This window comes from Hordeum vulgare, chromosome 2H (assembly GCF_904849725.1).
Source record: "Hordeum vulgare subsp. vulgare chromosome 2H, MorexV3_pseudomolecules_assembly, whole genome shotgun sequence".
Classification (NCBI taxonomy): domain Eukaryota; kingdom Viridiplantae; phylum Streptophyta; class Magnoliopsida; order Poales; family Poaceae; genus Hordeum; species Hordeum vulgare.
Window position 1 is genome coordinate 228,271,854 of NC_058519.1, and position 14,867 is coordinate 228,286,720.

At 39.7% G+C, this 14,867-nt stretch overlaps 1 long non-coding RNA gene across 1 annotated transcript; it reads left to right on the forward strand.

Moving 5' to 3' along the window:
- Nucleotides 1–13,601: 13,601 nt before the first annotated feature.
- Nucleotides 13,602–14,112, forward strand: LOC123429967. Its single transcript, XR_006622799.1, has 2 exons — nt 13,602–13,692; nt 13,771–14,112. It is a non-coding gene; the product is annotated as an uncharacterized LOC123429967 (long non-coding RNA).
- Nucleotides 14,113–14,867: the final 755 nt, after the last annotated feature.

The window sequence follows — 14,867 nt, forward strand, 5'->3', positions numbered from 1 at the left end:
GAAGCACTCTTGAAGTGGAGTAATAGTAGTAGGTGCAGGCGGGAGTTGGCCTATTTTCTTATGTACGTGATGCCTATATACACATGATCATTGTCGTGAAAATCGCATAACTATCCGCTTTTGTGTCAATTGTCCAACAGTAATTTGTTACCCATCGTATGTTGCTTTCATGAGAGATGTCATTAGGGAACACTATGGCCCCCGGGTCTATTCACTTATATATATATACATACAAAACTTATCTTTACCTTGTTGACTTTATTTGTATTTTATTTTATGTTGTAATTTACCATTATCTACACACCCCATTCGCTTGCAAATAACGAGATCAAGGGGATTTACAACCCTCTTGCACGTATTGGGTGCAAGTTGTTTCTTCTTTTGTGTGCAGCCGCTGAACATGGTTGAGGATTGATGTTCCTATTGGTTCGATAAACCTTGGTTTCTTAACGAAGGGAAATACTTACATGTATTGTGATGCAATTACCCGTTCCTCTTCATGGAAAACCCAACGCAGATCACAAGTATCATGAAGGATTTCTGACGCTGTTGCTAGGAAATATCACCACCAACTATCAAGTAACTTCGCATAAATTATCATTCACTTGTTCTTCTTTTTATTATCTGGTATATTTAGTTTGCTTCCTAAAAACCGAAAAACGAAAAATATTTATATTTGCTTGCATGTCCAGTTAAGTTATCTTTATTTTTGTCTCACACAAATAGAAGGTAAAAAGCAAGAAAAATAAGATAAATGGATCCTCATCCACTTGCTAATCTTTTCAAAGGACCCGATTATGTTGAACCAATTTCTAGTGAGTTGAGTGCACTAGATTATCTTTATAAGGTCTTGCTTGAAAATCATGGATCTAAAAATTGTGAAATTTATAATGTGACTCATCACAGTTCCTTGAATGAAAAGCATGATTGCCATGTTGTTAGTATAACTTCTATGAATATCAATTGTGCTAATGATCATGATTGGGGTGATAATCATGATGTATATCATGATCTCAATAATTATACACTTCATGATGAATCTATTATTGATTATAATATTTGCAACACTACTAAAAGTGGGTTTGGAAGAGTGGCAACTTTAGGTAATAATGATCCCAGTACCTTGGAAGATTATAAGACTTGTATGCATATGGATCATAAAGACAATGTTTTACATGATTGTTGAATTTTAATATGATCCTACATGTAATTATTATGAGATAGGAAAATATGGTTATAGAAATTATCATGTTACTCACTTACCTCTCTTGATGTTTAAATTGTTAATGTTTCAATCTTCGTACTTGCATATACTAGATTTCACTTGTCTTGAGAATTTGTTTTCCTATAAAATGCATATTAATACGAAGTATGTGAGTCTTATATGTGTTTTTCACATGCTTTATGATGCTCTATTTGTGCTTGAATTCTTGTCTATTATGTGAGCATCATTGAAATGTCAAGCCTATCTTAATGGCTATAAAGAAAGAGCTTGTTGGGAGACAACCCAATAACTTATAGCTTGGTGTGATGGCATGATTATTGCATATGTAATGATTGTGTTTCTATGTTTAAATTAGTGTTTATGCCAAGTAGAGCCTTTGTGATGACTTGTATGATAAGTAGAGTTGATACGGTGCAAAAAACAGAAACTTTGACGTCCAGTGCAGAATTTTTGTGATTTTATGGGAACGTCTTTCTAAGCTGAAGTTTCTACACAGTATTGTTGTACAAATTCCTTAGGTCTTACTAATATTTCAGAATTTTGGGAGTTACAAAAATATATGTCCTTTAGACATCACTACACACTATTCTGTTTTAGACAGATTCTCTTTTTTGCTTGCATACTTTGCTTGTTTTTTTGAATGAATACTGTAAGGGCAGGACCTCCCCCCCCCCCCCCACAACCTTAAAACATTATTGAACAAAAGATTACAATATGTACATGGTTACCTCGGTAACCCAAATGAAAAATAGCTAGTTTAGGGACCTAACCTAATACATATCCTACATTCACGGGGGCAGAAAAGAAACCCATTTCAGCAAATCTTCCTTAAACTTAGGTTTTATCGTGTGTGCCAGAAGTGTCATATCACTTATAAATTCTGATTTCCAAATAGCAAATCTAGGCTGGACATTCTGGATAATCTTTGCATTTCTCACAAGCCAAATATCCCAACAAGCCATGAACAACACCTCGTAGAAAAAAGGCTACTGAAAAGACTTTTTGCATGGGATGCTGCAACAGCCATATCATTACTATCGCCCAATCAACTTGAAAGTACTTCCATACTCTACTGTTGAAAAGGCAAGAGAAGAACAGATGGTCCCTGTCTTCCCTGACTTGGGCATGGCATATCCTATAGTTAAATCCATCCTCCATATGCCAGTGTCTCCTTTCTACCATGTCCTTGGTGTTCAATCTTTCCATGATGAGCATCCAAGCAAAAACCTTGATCTTGAGGGTACAACAACTAGCCCAAATCCAATTTAGAAAAGGATTAAATGATAGTTTTCTATGCACATTGTAGTAAAAGGACTTTGGTGTATAAGGCTTATTTGTTCCCATCCAAGACCAAACATCATGTTGGTTGGGGCTGGGTTCAAAAATCCCATATAAGAACTTGAAGTGAAGACAACTCCACAAAGGCGTGCTCAGAAAGAGGCAGATTAAACCAGAGTGGGAGATCATGAGTGCTTAATCCTTCCTTGACCAGTGTCCAGGGTTCTTTTACATATGAGAATAGTCTGGGGAATGTGTCTTTAAGAGGGACAACTGAGTTACCAATGTTCCATTTATCCTGCCAGAAAAGGACAGTATCCCCTTGCTTCACGTGCACCCAAGTGACCTCTCTAAAATTATACAAAAGCTTCAAAATATTCCTCCACCAATATGATCCACAAGGCTCAGTACCCTGTGGTACTCTCTCATGATAGTAAGTATTCCAGATTAGCTTTACCCATGGAGATCCAATATGTTCATGCACTTGTTGGCATGCTTCAATAAAAGAGGTGCATTTTGTAACCCCGGATTTAGAATGCCGAATGCACCCTTTTTCTTGGGCCTGCAGATCAAGTCCCAAGCAGCAAGAGATGGTGAATGTTCCTGCCTATTCCTTCCTCAAAAACATTGCCTCTAAATCCTTTCCAACTATTGAGAATTCCTGGTGGGATAGATAAACTATAGAGGAAAAAGATTGGCAGGGAGGATAAAGCAGAATTTAGGTATTGGAGTCTACCCCCTTGGGTAAAAAAAGATGAACTAGATGACATCCTTATTTCCATACATGTAACCAGTGGCATCAAATGCTCCATCTTAGGCTTGGAAGTACCTACTGGTAAACCAAGGTATGTGAAAGGCATAACACCCACTTTATAGCCAAAGACCTGAGCAAGCCTCACAGTCTCTTATGTGATAACATTGATAGGTACCATTGATGATTTCTCAAAGTTAATATGCAGCCATGTTGACCTGGTAAAAACCTAAAGTATCTCTTTCACATCCATGAGCTGTCCTTCCTCAGCAGGGAATACAATCAAAGTATCATCAGCATATTGGATAATAGGAAAGTCCTTATCATTGCATGGAATTGGAAACTGAATTTGACCCTTAGCTAACGTGTCACTAACCACTGACTGTAGTAAATCAGCAACTAATACAAAAAGAAATGGGGAGATGGAGTCTCCTTGTCTCACACCAGCCTTACAATGAAATTGCTTCCTAGGAACTCCACTAAGAAGAATGGAAGAGGACCCAGAAGTGAGGAACTGTTGAATCCATCCTCTCCATTTGATGTTGAATCCCTTGTACTTTAGAAGCTCCAAGATGACTTCATGTTCAATAGAATCAAAAGCCTTTTCAAAGTCCAATTTGAGTATGAGAATGGGTCTTTTAGACTGATGGCATTGATGTAAGTACTCCAGAGCCCATCCAATGCAATCATGAATGGTTCTAGTCTTGATAAATCCATACTGGTTTTTATGAACACACTCAAGAATTACCTTTTGGATCTATTAGCATCCATTTTGGTGAGGAACTTAATAACCAATCCCGTTAAAGAAATTGGCCTATAGTCCCCAACATGCTCTGGTGAAGATTTCTTAGGAACCAGAGTGATGAAGGAAGCATTAATACTTTCCAGATTTGCCTTTCCTTCAAAAAGATGGTTGGCAAGGGCATATAATTTCTATCTTACTATGTGCCAACATTTCTTGAGAAACAATCCATTGAAACCATCTGGGCCTGGTGCTTTGCCAATTGTCTGCTTGTTTTGATGATGTTATGGATTGTTTCGGGGGAGGGGGGGTATAAGCCATAGAGAAGTTAGAATACATTACCTATTATGCAATAATGAAATACTCCCTCGTCCCAAAATAAGTGTCGCAAATTTAGTACTAAGTTAGTACAAATTTTGTACTAAAGAAGCGACAATTATTTTGGGACGGAGGGAGTATGAATCAATCTATAACAGTGCCTAAAGTATTTGATATGTTTCTTATACTAACCAATCTCACGAAGTTTTGTTGAGTTCTGTGTGACTGAAGTTTTCAAGTTTTGGGTGTTATCACTAGGGACAAAGGAATAAGGAGTGGCAAGAGCTTAAGCTTGGGGATTTCCAAGGCCAAGGTAATATTCTAGGAAGAATCAAGCGTCTAAGCTTGGGTATGTCCCGGATGGCATCCCCTCTTTCATCCCAATCCATCGTGATGTCACTTGGAGCTACATTTTTATTCGTAACATGATATGAGTTTTGCTTAGAGCGTCATTTGCTTTCGTTTGCCTTTATTTTTAGTTTTCCACAAGCATCATTTGCTGGAAAGACCTATTTGAGAGGAAGACACTTTCTCATGATTTGCTACAATACTCTTTGTGCTTCACTTATATCTTCTGAGCTTAGCAGTTGCTCAAGTACTTCGCTTATATATTTTTGCGCACAGTGGCGTATGGATTTTATAGAAATATTTGAGAGTTAATGAATAGTAACAGTATTTTTTGTGGGTCATAAGTCTAGTCCAAAAATAATAGGTATTCAATGAGTGGTAATCGGAACCATCATGTAGCAAACAAAGAGAAATTGTGGGTTAATGATATTGATGTGGTAATATGAAAAATGTGTGAGTGCGTCATTGTTGATTTATAGAAGTATTGGTATTAAGTGGTGTTAATTTCTTGTTTGTGTGGATATTAGAAAAGCGTGTTGAGGATGTGTGAGCATTTCCATTCCTCGTTAAAATCCTAGTGTTGTTTCGGGTCAGAGGCTCGCGATGTTTAACTCGCCCTTACTTACACTTGCATGTACTTACTTTCCGCTTTTATAGTTGTAATCTTGCATGTGTAGGGTGTGCTAGACTTTATAGAATTGCTAAATCTTTTCAATCATTAAATTTGGGAAAAGTTTAGGTTTTTATTTGGTTGAGTAGTCTATTCACCCCCCTCCCTCTATATGCATCTTCTCGATCCCAAGATTGGTATCAGAACTTTGGTCTCCATTGCTTTCGTTTTATCACCATTGGAGGAAGATGGACGTGGCTAGTTTTGGGAGTCTTAGTTGTAGAGTGTATATTCTCAATGGAGAGTACTATAGTCATTCGACATACCAAATGCTTGATCTCTTTGATGAATTTCATTGAGCAAATGTGTTGATAGTCCCTATGTGCCTCCCATTGATCCCTTTCATCCTTCACATGAGGAAGAACTTGACATGCTTCATAATCTTAGAACCGTCAATCTTATCATTAGAGGATTACCAAGAATCATGCTTGATCATATGAAAAACTTTGAGTTTGCGTACACTTTGTGAAAAGATTTGGAGGAGAGATATCCAAACTAGTCTTTGAATTTTTTTGATGTCATTCTCCATAAAACTATTGCTTTTCACAAAATGAAGCCTAGTGATGCTAACATTGATGATTATATATTAGAGATTTGTGACATCATGCGTGCTAAAGGAGATGTCACTACAATCAATAATATCATTATAGAAGCCATTCACATTCATAATCTTGAACATTGTCATAATAACAATTCTAATGATAATCTTGAGCTTTGTGACAAGGACATTCCATTCGATGATAACAATGTGGAACATGGCTACTATGATGAATATGAGGAGTTCAACATTGAATGTGAGAATACTATCAAGAAACTAAGTCTAGTGTAAAACTTCAAGGATTACATGTCCGGGGGAAAGGAATGGATTCTCGATAGTGGGTGCATCGATCACATGGCCGGATATAGAGACATGTCTCATGAGATCACACCAAATCATGGACCATGCACATATGTTACCTTAGGGGACAACTCCAAAGGTAAGGTACTTGGTCTTGATAAGGTGGTCGTATCTCATGATAGTTCTATTCAAAATGTAATGCTCGTAGAATCTATTGGCTACAATCTTATATCCATACCTAGACTTGTTGATTTCGGTTTCAATGTCCTATTTACTAAAGTAGATTGCCAAGTATTTTGTCGAGACAATCATAACATGGTCTTTACCGTTTTCTTTAGAGGTGATCTATATATTGTTGACTTCACTAAGAAAGCTCAACCTCGCACTTGTCTTACTCCAAAGTCTTCTAAAGGTTGGCTATGGCATAGAAGTTTGGGACATGTTGGTATACATAATATAGACAATATTATTAAAGGTGATCATATACTTGATGTTCAAGATGTTATCTTTGATAAAGATAGACTTTGTAGTGCTTCTCAAGCAGGAAAACAAGTTGGAGGAAGTCATCGTGTAAAGAACATCATGACTACTAGGAGACCACTCGAGTTCTTCATATGGATCTCTTTGGTCCCAATATTTCCAAGAGCCTTGATGGAAATTCTTTTGGTCTAGTTATAGTTGATGAATTTTAAAGATTTACTTGGGTATTCTTTCTTGATGACAAGTCACACGTCCAGAAGATCTTCAAGAACTTCGCTCGGAAGGCCCAAAATCAATTTAAAGTGAAGATCAAGAAAGTTTGGCGCGACAACGGACGAGAGTTCAACAACACTAATGTTGATCCCTTTGTTGGGGGAGAAGGAATCTCACATGATTTCTTGGCTATGTACATGCCTCAACAAAATGTTGATCTTGATAGGAAGAACCGGACTCTCATAGAGATGGCTAGAGCAATGATTGACGAGTACAAAACTCCAAGACACTTTTGGGTGGAAGCCGTGGAAACAGTTTGTCATGCAACAAACCGACTCTACCTACACCAAGCTTCTCGGTAAAACGGCATATGAGCTACTCACCGGTAACAAACCCTAAATTGGATACTTTCGGGCATTTGGCTCAAAGTGATACATTCTTGATAAGCATCATCATTATAATTTTCTCCTAAATCTCATTAGGGTTTCCTACTTGGTTATAGGTCAAACTCTCACACTTAATGTGTCTTGGACAACTTCACTCAAAAAGTTGAAGAGACAGTACGTGTGAAGTTTGATGAGACTAACGATTCGCAAGTCAATCAATTGCCTAATGATGTAGGAGATATGGAACCTTGAGAATCCATCCAAGACTTGTCCATTGGCAAGATTCATCCCATGGAGGTGAAGTAAAGTACTTCATCGATACAAGTGGAAGCTCCTACCTCGCGTCAAGGCAAACCACAGAATGACAGGGAGAAGAAGTACATCAAGATGATCCACCTCAACCTCCTTCACCACCTCCACAAGGCAACGACACCTTCAAAAACAACGAAGAAGAAGAAGAAGATAAGGAGAAATCTCCTCCGTCCAAAAAGCAAAACCTACCTCAAGTTCGAGCAAGAGTGGACAAGAATCACCCTGTAGAGCAAATACTTGGCGACATAAGAAATGTGAGAAACACTTGCTCCAAAACTGGTTTAGTATCTCTAGTATTGAGCCTATGAAGGTGGAAGAGGCACTTGAAGTCCCGGATTGGGTCAATGCCATGCACGAGGAGCTACACAACTTCGAGAGGAACAAAGTGTGGACACTAGTGGGGAAACCCAAGGATGAGCATAACATCATTAGAACAAAATGGGTGCTCCGCAACAAGAAAGATGAGGATGGACAAGTAGTATGCAACACGGGTCGTCTTGTGGCTCAAGGCTACACTCAATTCGAAGGTATGGACTATGGTGAGACTTACGCCCCCGTTGCTAGACTTTAGGTCATTAGCATACTTCTTGCGTATGCCAATCACCATGACATCACTCTTTACCAAATGGATATAAAAAGTGCTTTTCTAAATGGTGAAATTGAGGAGTAAGTCTATGTTAAACAACCTCCCAGCTTCGTGAACCCTAAGAAACCTAATCATGTCCATAAACTTCACAAATCTCTCCATGGTCTGAAGCAAGTCCCTTAAGCTTGGAACAAATGGTTAACGAAGTTTCTCTTAGAAAAGGGTTTTGAAATTGGTAAAATTGATGCAACCTTGTTCACTAAAATAGTTAATGGTTAATTATTTGCATGCCAAATTTATGTGGATGATATTATGTTTGGATCTACTAACCCAAATTTTAGTGAGAAATTTGGAAGGTTAATGTACTAGAAATATGACATGTCTATGATGTGTGAGATGAAATTCTTCCTTGGTTTGCAAATCAACAAAACGAGAGATCGTACATTTATCTCTCAAACCAAGTACACCAAGGACTTATTCAAGAAGTTTAACATGCAAGAGTGCAAAGGTATGAAAACTACTATGCCTACAAGTGGACATGTTGACCTCTCTAAGGAGGACAAACCAGTTGATCATCAGGTTTATCGATCAATGATCGGTTCATTGTTATATCTTTGTGCCTCTCATCCCGATATCATGCTAAGTGTGTGCATGTGTGCTCGATATAAATCATCACACGAAGAGTGTCATGTTAAGGGCGTGAAAAGACTAGTGAGATACTTGATACATACACCAAACTTTGGCATTTGGTATCCCAATGGATCTTCTTTCAATCTTATTGGCTATTTCCACTCGGACTATGCCGGAGATAAGGCTGATAGAAAATCCACCTCGGGTACTTGTCAATTTCTCAGGAGATCTCTTGTGTCTTGGTCATCCAAGAACAAAACTCGATATCTCTATCTACCGCCGAAGCAGAATACATTGTTGTTGGATCATGTTGTGCGCAATTGCTATGGGTGACTCAAACTCCCAAAGATTATGGAATACATGTGAAACGGGTTCCATTGTTTTGTGACAATGAGAGTGCTATTAATATTTCTCACAACCCCATGCACCATTCTTGAACTAAGAATATTCAACTTCGTCATCATTTTATTCATGATCATGTTACCAAAGGAGATATCAAACTCAAACATGTCCACACCGACAAGCAATTGGCAGATATCTTAACAAAGCCACTTGATGAGAAAGTGTTTTGTCAGTTCAAGATTGAGTTGAACATCATAGATGATTCGAACTTGTTCTCGAGACTCACTCGGATGCATGCTAGGCCATAAGCTTAGATGACTATTCCTTGATACTATTGCCATAATACCATTTCATATGTTGGAAAATTATGCTCCCGTGTATTGCATCTAATATTTTGTAGCTACTGGGATGAACTAATCTCCACATGATTTCCATCAACTCAAATCATAAGCATTCTTGAAATGACCAATAATCAACAATCACCCTTTGAGATGAAGGAATAAGACAAAACAAACCATATCCTTGACAAACATTTGATGAAAACTTCATAAGATGTCATTTGGATATCTTCATGTTCCTCCTTGCCTAACTAACCCATTTAGGAAGACCTACTTCCAAGAAAAAAGGAATGCTACATACTCCAATTTTTGAGCATCCTTAACAAGTCCGCCTACATGCTACATAATCTACACCATTAAAAGTTATGCAATCATATCCTTGAAGAAGCTTTACTCCAAGACATGCGATAAAGCAATTCTAAGTGATATGAAAAAATTAAAATGCTTAAACTAAAAATGGTAACCCCACGTAAAGCTGAACGATGAGTATGGCCCATGATCAAGCATTCTTTCTTAGCTCCTTAAGTCAATATACTCTAATATAGGTGACCTAGTCGTCGACCAACATCTAGATGAGGAAAATGAATGGATGATCTTTTGATGCATGTTTTGTTGCCACCATTCATTCCTCACCTAGATGAAAATTCCTTGCATATCTTACTGAAAATTCCTTGCAAAGCCATCAAGTCTTTCTAGAATCTTTCTTTAAAAAAATTGGCCAAGAATGCCTTTACCAAGTTTCTATTTGCAACTCGGACACTCCGATATAGGGGAATCAGCATCACAGATGTAGCAGAGAATATGCTTAGAGCTTCTTCTTTGCAACCAACATGAAACTCCTCAGCAACATAGATTTTACCCAGAGCCCTAACTCCCTTCTCGGTTTCACCAATCAAACTTACCGCACAGCCTCCGACTTTTGCTGCTACTTGTGTTGTTGGCCAAATTATTCACATTTTTAGACAAAGTTCCCTGTGACCCTTTTCCTCTAGGATCCCATACCTTTTGACCCTTCTTGGAAACTGATGCAAAAGGGGGAGAAAAGATCAAAGCTTAAATTCAAAGCTTCAGGGGGAGAGTCATCAAAGCTCAAGGCTAATCATTAAGGAGGAAAGATCAATTCATATTACTCCCCCCGTTTTTCTATACAAGGGCACTATCAAAATTACAATTTGCAACTATACAAGGCCACTAACACCAATCGATGTAAAATTAATGAGGTTTTCGTCGTACTAGCACTCGAGGACATTAATACCCCAAACATGCATACGGGAGTGAGAAGGTTGGTTTGAATGCACCACATTAAACAACCAACAAGGAATGAGAGAGTTGCCTAGTTGTGCATTGGAGAGAAATATACACATTAATTAACACGTCAAACAAGGAGAAAAGACTAGCTTGCAACATTGACTTAAGTAGCCATTAATTTCCACCTTGGTACCTGTAATACGGGTTTGTGGCCTTGTATACAATAATGAAGGGATTATATCAATATCTTTAAAAGGAGAGAGGAAAGACCGAGTGACCTGAACTTATGATCAAGTGTTGATCTTGTGTTTACATTCTAGACTTGTCTACCCCTACCTACTCCCAATGTCTACACGCTAAAAGATTCAAGGGGAGAGGAAAAAGACAACTCGTATTTAGAAGAGGAAGTTCTACAAATATTCTTGGAGACATGTTAATCTTAAGAGAATACTAGGTCCTACATGCCATCCAAATCTTGGTAAACTTGAAATTCTTTGCATTTGTATGAAAGAAATATTCTTGTGATATTGTAACACCCTAAAAAATTTAAATTGGGATTTTCTGATTTTTTTTTTGTAAAATAGGATTTCTAAAACTTTATAAAAACATCTTTTGGAATCTTTTTGAAAATCCCTTCTTGAACAAACTTCTTTTGAGTTTTCTTTGGTAGCCATCCTGGTTGGGCAGGAGACTTGCATGATTTCCTTCTTGACAAGGATTTTCATTTAGAAAGTTCCTCTCTCCTTCTTTCAAAAATCCCTAAGTAAATTATGCCCCAAATTTTTGCTCGCTAAGGTTTACCATAAGATTCTTCCCTCTCCCTCTTCCACTGATTTCTTGCCTATTACTTCCCTCTATCCCCTAAGCATCTTTTAAAATCACACTCTCAAAGTTTTGAGGTGGTTTAACAATTTTTCCTATTTTAAAATGCCTCCAAACAATTTATGTAATCAGTTTTGACCCCCAAATATTTACGAAGGAACTAATAGATTCCTTTGGCTTCTGACCCCAAGTCCCCTATCCATTGTAGCCCTAGGTACCCTCAACCTTTTTCACCAAAAACTTCCTGGTTGCCAGTTTAAAAATTTCAATTTTTTTTACCAAAGTTTGGACCAGATTTGTTGTTTTCGTTAAAAACCCACCTCAACCATTTTCAAATTTTTTGAAAAATTGCACGCAGCTTCTAGAGCCAAAGAGAGACCTCCCCAAAAAATTTCAATCCTCATCTATTTTTTCGTGTGCCTGGATCATTTTGTCAAACAGGTGGTGGGAACTATTCAGAGGAGGAAGAACAGTGGCGTCAATATCACCTGTGCCAACACTAGCGGCTTGCGCGCTGTGCCTCCTCCTTATCCACCATGCCGCACGGTCTCTTGGATGGTTGTGGGCATCAGGAGTGAGCTGGACTATGCATCATCGGCCGTCGCAGCAGCGCCAGTGACGACTGCTTCGACCGCTAGAGTAGCAACACTGCAAATCCGCGCCGAATGGCACTGCCCTTTAATCTTGAGAGCTCCGCATCACCGTCCCTCGCCATGCTGTGGACAACGCACATCATGTTCTCTGCAGCGCAGCACCCCTGAAGTGCCACTCCGTCGAGATATTGTGTAACATCCTCAAATTTCCAATTTGGGATTTTTTATTTTATTTGCTTTTAAAGTGAATTTCCAAAAATTTGACAAAACACCTTCTGGAATCTTCTTGGAAATTTTACCTTGAGACAAATTTTCTTGGGTTTTCCTTGTCAACACTTCTGGTTTGGAAAGAGTCTTACTTTATTTCCCTCTAGACCAAGATTTTCACTTGAGAATCCACCTCCCCTTTTACAAAACCCTTAGTATGTTGTGTCAAATATTTTGCTAACTAAGTTTTGCCCTGAAAATTTTTGTTTTCCTCTCTCACTAAATTCTCGGCCTTGAGTTCTCTCTAACATCAGGGCATCATCTCAAAATTTTAAGGTAGTTCAACTACCTTTCCTATTTTTAAATAACAAAAACAATTTTCTATAATCAGATTTGACCCCTAGAATTTTAAAAGAGAACTTATAAATTTCTTTGGCTTTTGACCCTATTTTCCAATCCATTGTAGCCCTAGGTACCCTCAACCCATTTCCCCAAAAACTTTTTGGTTTCAAGTTTAAAATTTTCAAGTTTGGATTGACCAAAGTTTGGACCAGATTTGCTGCTTTTGCCAAAAACCTAACCTAACCTTTTTCAAAAGTGTGAAACCTTGCACGTATCTTCTAGAGTCAAAGAGAGACTATCCCAAAAAATTTCAAATGCTAACTCATTATTGTCATGCCATTTGCATTTCATCGAGCACGTGGCGGGCCCTGCTTCGTGTAGGTGAGAATGGCAACGCCAATCTCACCAGTGCCGGCCCTGGCAGCTTGCGCACTGTGGCCTTATCCACTGCGTCGCACGGTTATTTGGCCAGTTGCAGGTGTCGGTGGTGAACTGGCTTGTGCATCACGGCCATGGTAGTGGCGCCAGCAACGACTGCAGCGGCTGCCAGCGGCCAGTGATGCAAAGTCGCGCCACCCGGCACCGCCCAAGCACTGTAGGAGCTCCGCGTGTCCGTCCCCCACCCATGTGCATGCTGCTGACCATCGACGCGCTCTAGACAACAGGGAGCGCATTCTTTGTCGTTGATGTGTCCGTAACGTGCAACTCCATAGAGTCGTGATCCCCGCGTGTAATAGCTCGTGTTCAGGAGCATAATGGATCAGCCGCAGACCATAACAGCTGACCCGACCCCGTAAGCACCTGCAAACCCCTTTGGCTTGCTGTAATTCGGTGCTGGAGTTGGTCCCCGACGGCACCCCCTCTCGCCTGCCTATAAAAAGGGCACCCCGAGCCATTGTGTAGACACCGCACCCACCACACCTCACCACAACCTCGCCAAAACCCTCAGAAGGCATCTTGAAGGCCTTATTCCCCGCCTTCGGCCACCATGATTTGCTTCGGGCTTCGGCTCAATTAACCCAGGTACATGCATCCCCGCAGCCCAGATTTCGCCAGCAAGCTCCTTGAGCAGCAACCCAACTAACCCGCGTGTGAATTCAGTGAGTGCAGGCTTCTCCATTGAGATCCCTTTGCACATGAAGCACCGCCCACCAAAGTTGGAGCTGCCATCGACATGGTGCCCGCCGATGAGTGCATCCACCTCCATCAGCTGCGGAATCTCCTGGGAGTACACCCGCATGCTCCTGCCCCTCTTGTTCTCCATAGGACGCTGGCGGCGACACCGCGAGCCTCTACCCCCGCTGAAGTGGATTCAAACCTGACAGTGGAGGCCCACTGTGAGGATTCTAATTTTATTTGACCGTTTTTCTAAAATGTATTCTTCCAGAATACGCCTTCCCCGGTGGCCCATATAATTTCACTAGAGTGCTTTGCTTCTTTCCAGTCAGCCCCCTGGGATATTTTTGTTTCGTTACACATCACGCCATGAACTCGATTTATTTATACCTTTTAAACTACAAGGGCTTTTCAAGTGATTATTTTTACAAAATATTTCTATTGGTATCTAGTTTGTTTTCATATTTATTCAAAAAATAGTTTGAGATAGTATTGGAGCCTTTAGCATTTACGATAGTATTCGGTGTGTGTAATGTACATACCGACGAGGGAAGCGGTGATGTCAACTTCACCAAGCTTGATCCCGACTACGTCGAACCAGGCAAGTTGTTTACGCAATTGATGTGATGTTTGTTGATAAAAAATTGTTATGTTTTGCTACATAACAACACTTTCATATGATGAACTGTTTCATAATAACACCTGCATACAACATGGTTTACGGCTTAACAAAGTTTATCATCAAGGTGATGATGAGAGGCCGTGGACAACCTAGTCACGTGGGACGTGATAGGTTCTGCTTGAGCATGCAACGGGCATGATACCGTGTGGATACGTTTAATAAGTCCAGTGTCGTCATAGATCGAGTCTTGTGAGTGCGTCACCTTACTTTCCGTGCTACCACATGTCTTTTTGGAAGGGAATACAGTGCCGTATGTCGTAAACCTTTTATCAGGTACACACCAAGTAGAAGGGCCAGGATCAAGGTCTCCATGGCTCTGTAATAAAGCCAATCATCCGGTCAGGGGGCATGGGTGTTTCTGGTCTAGGATCGAGAGGGGGCACCACCTTGTAGCGCGCGC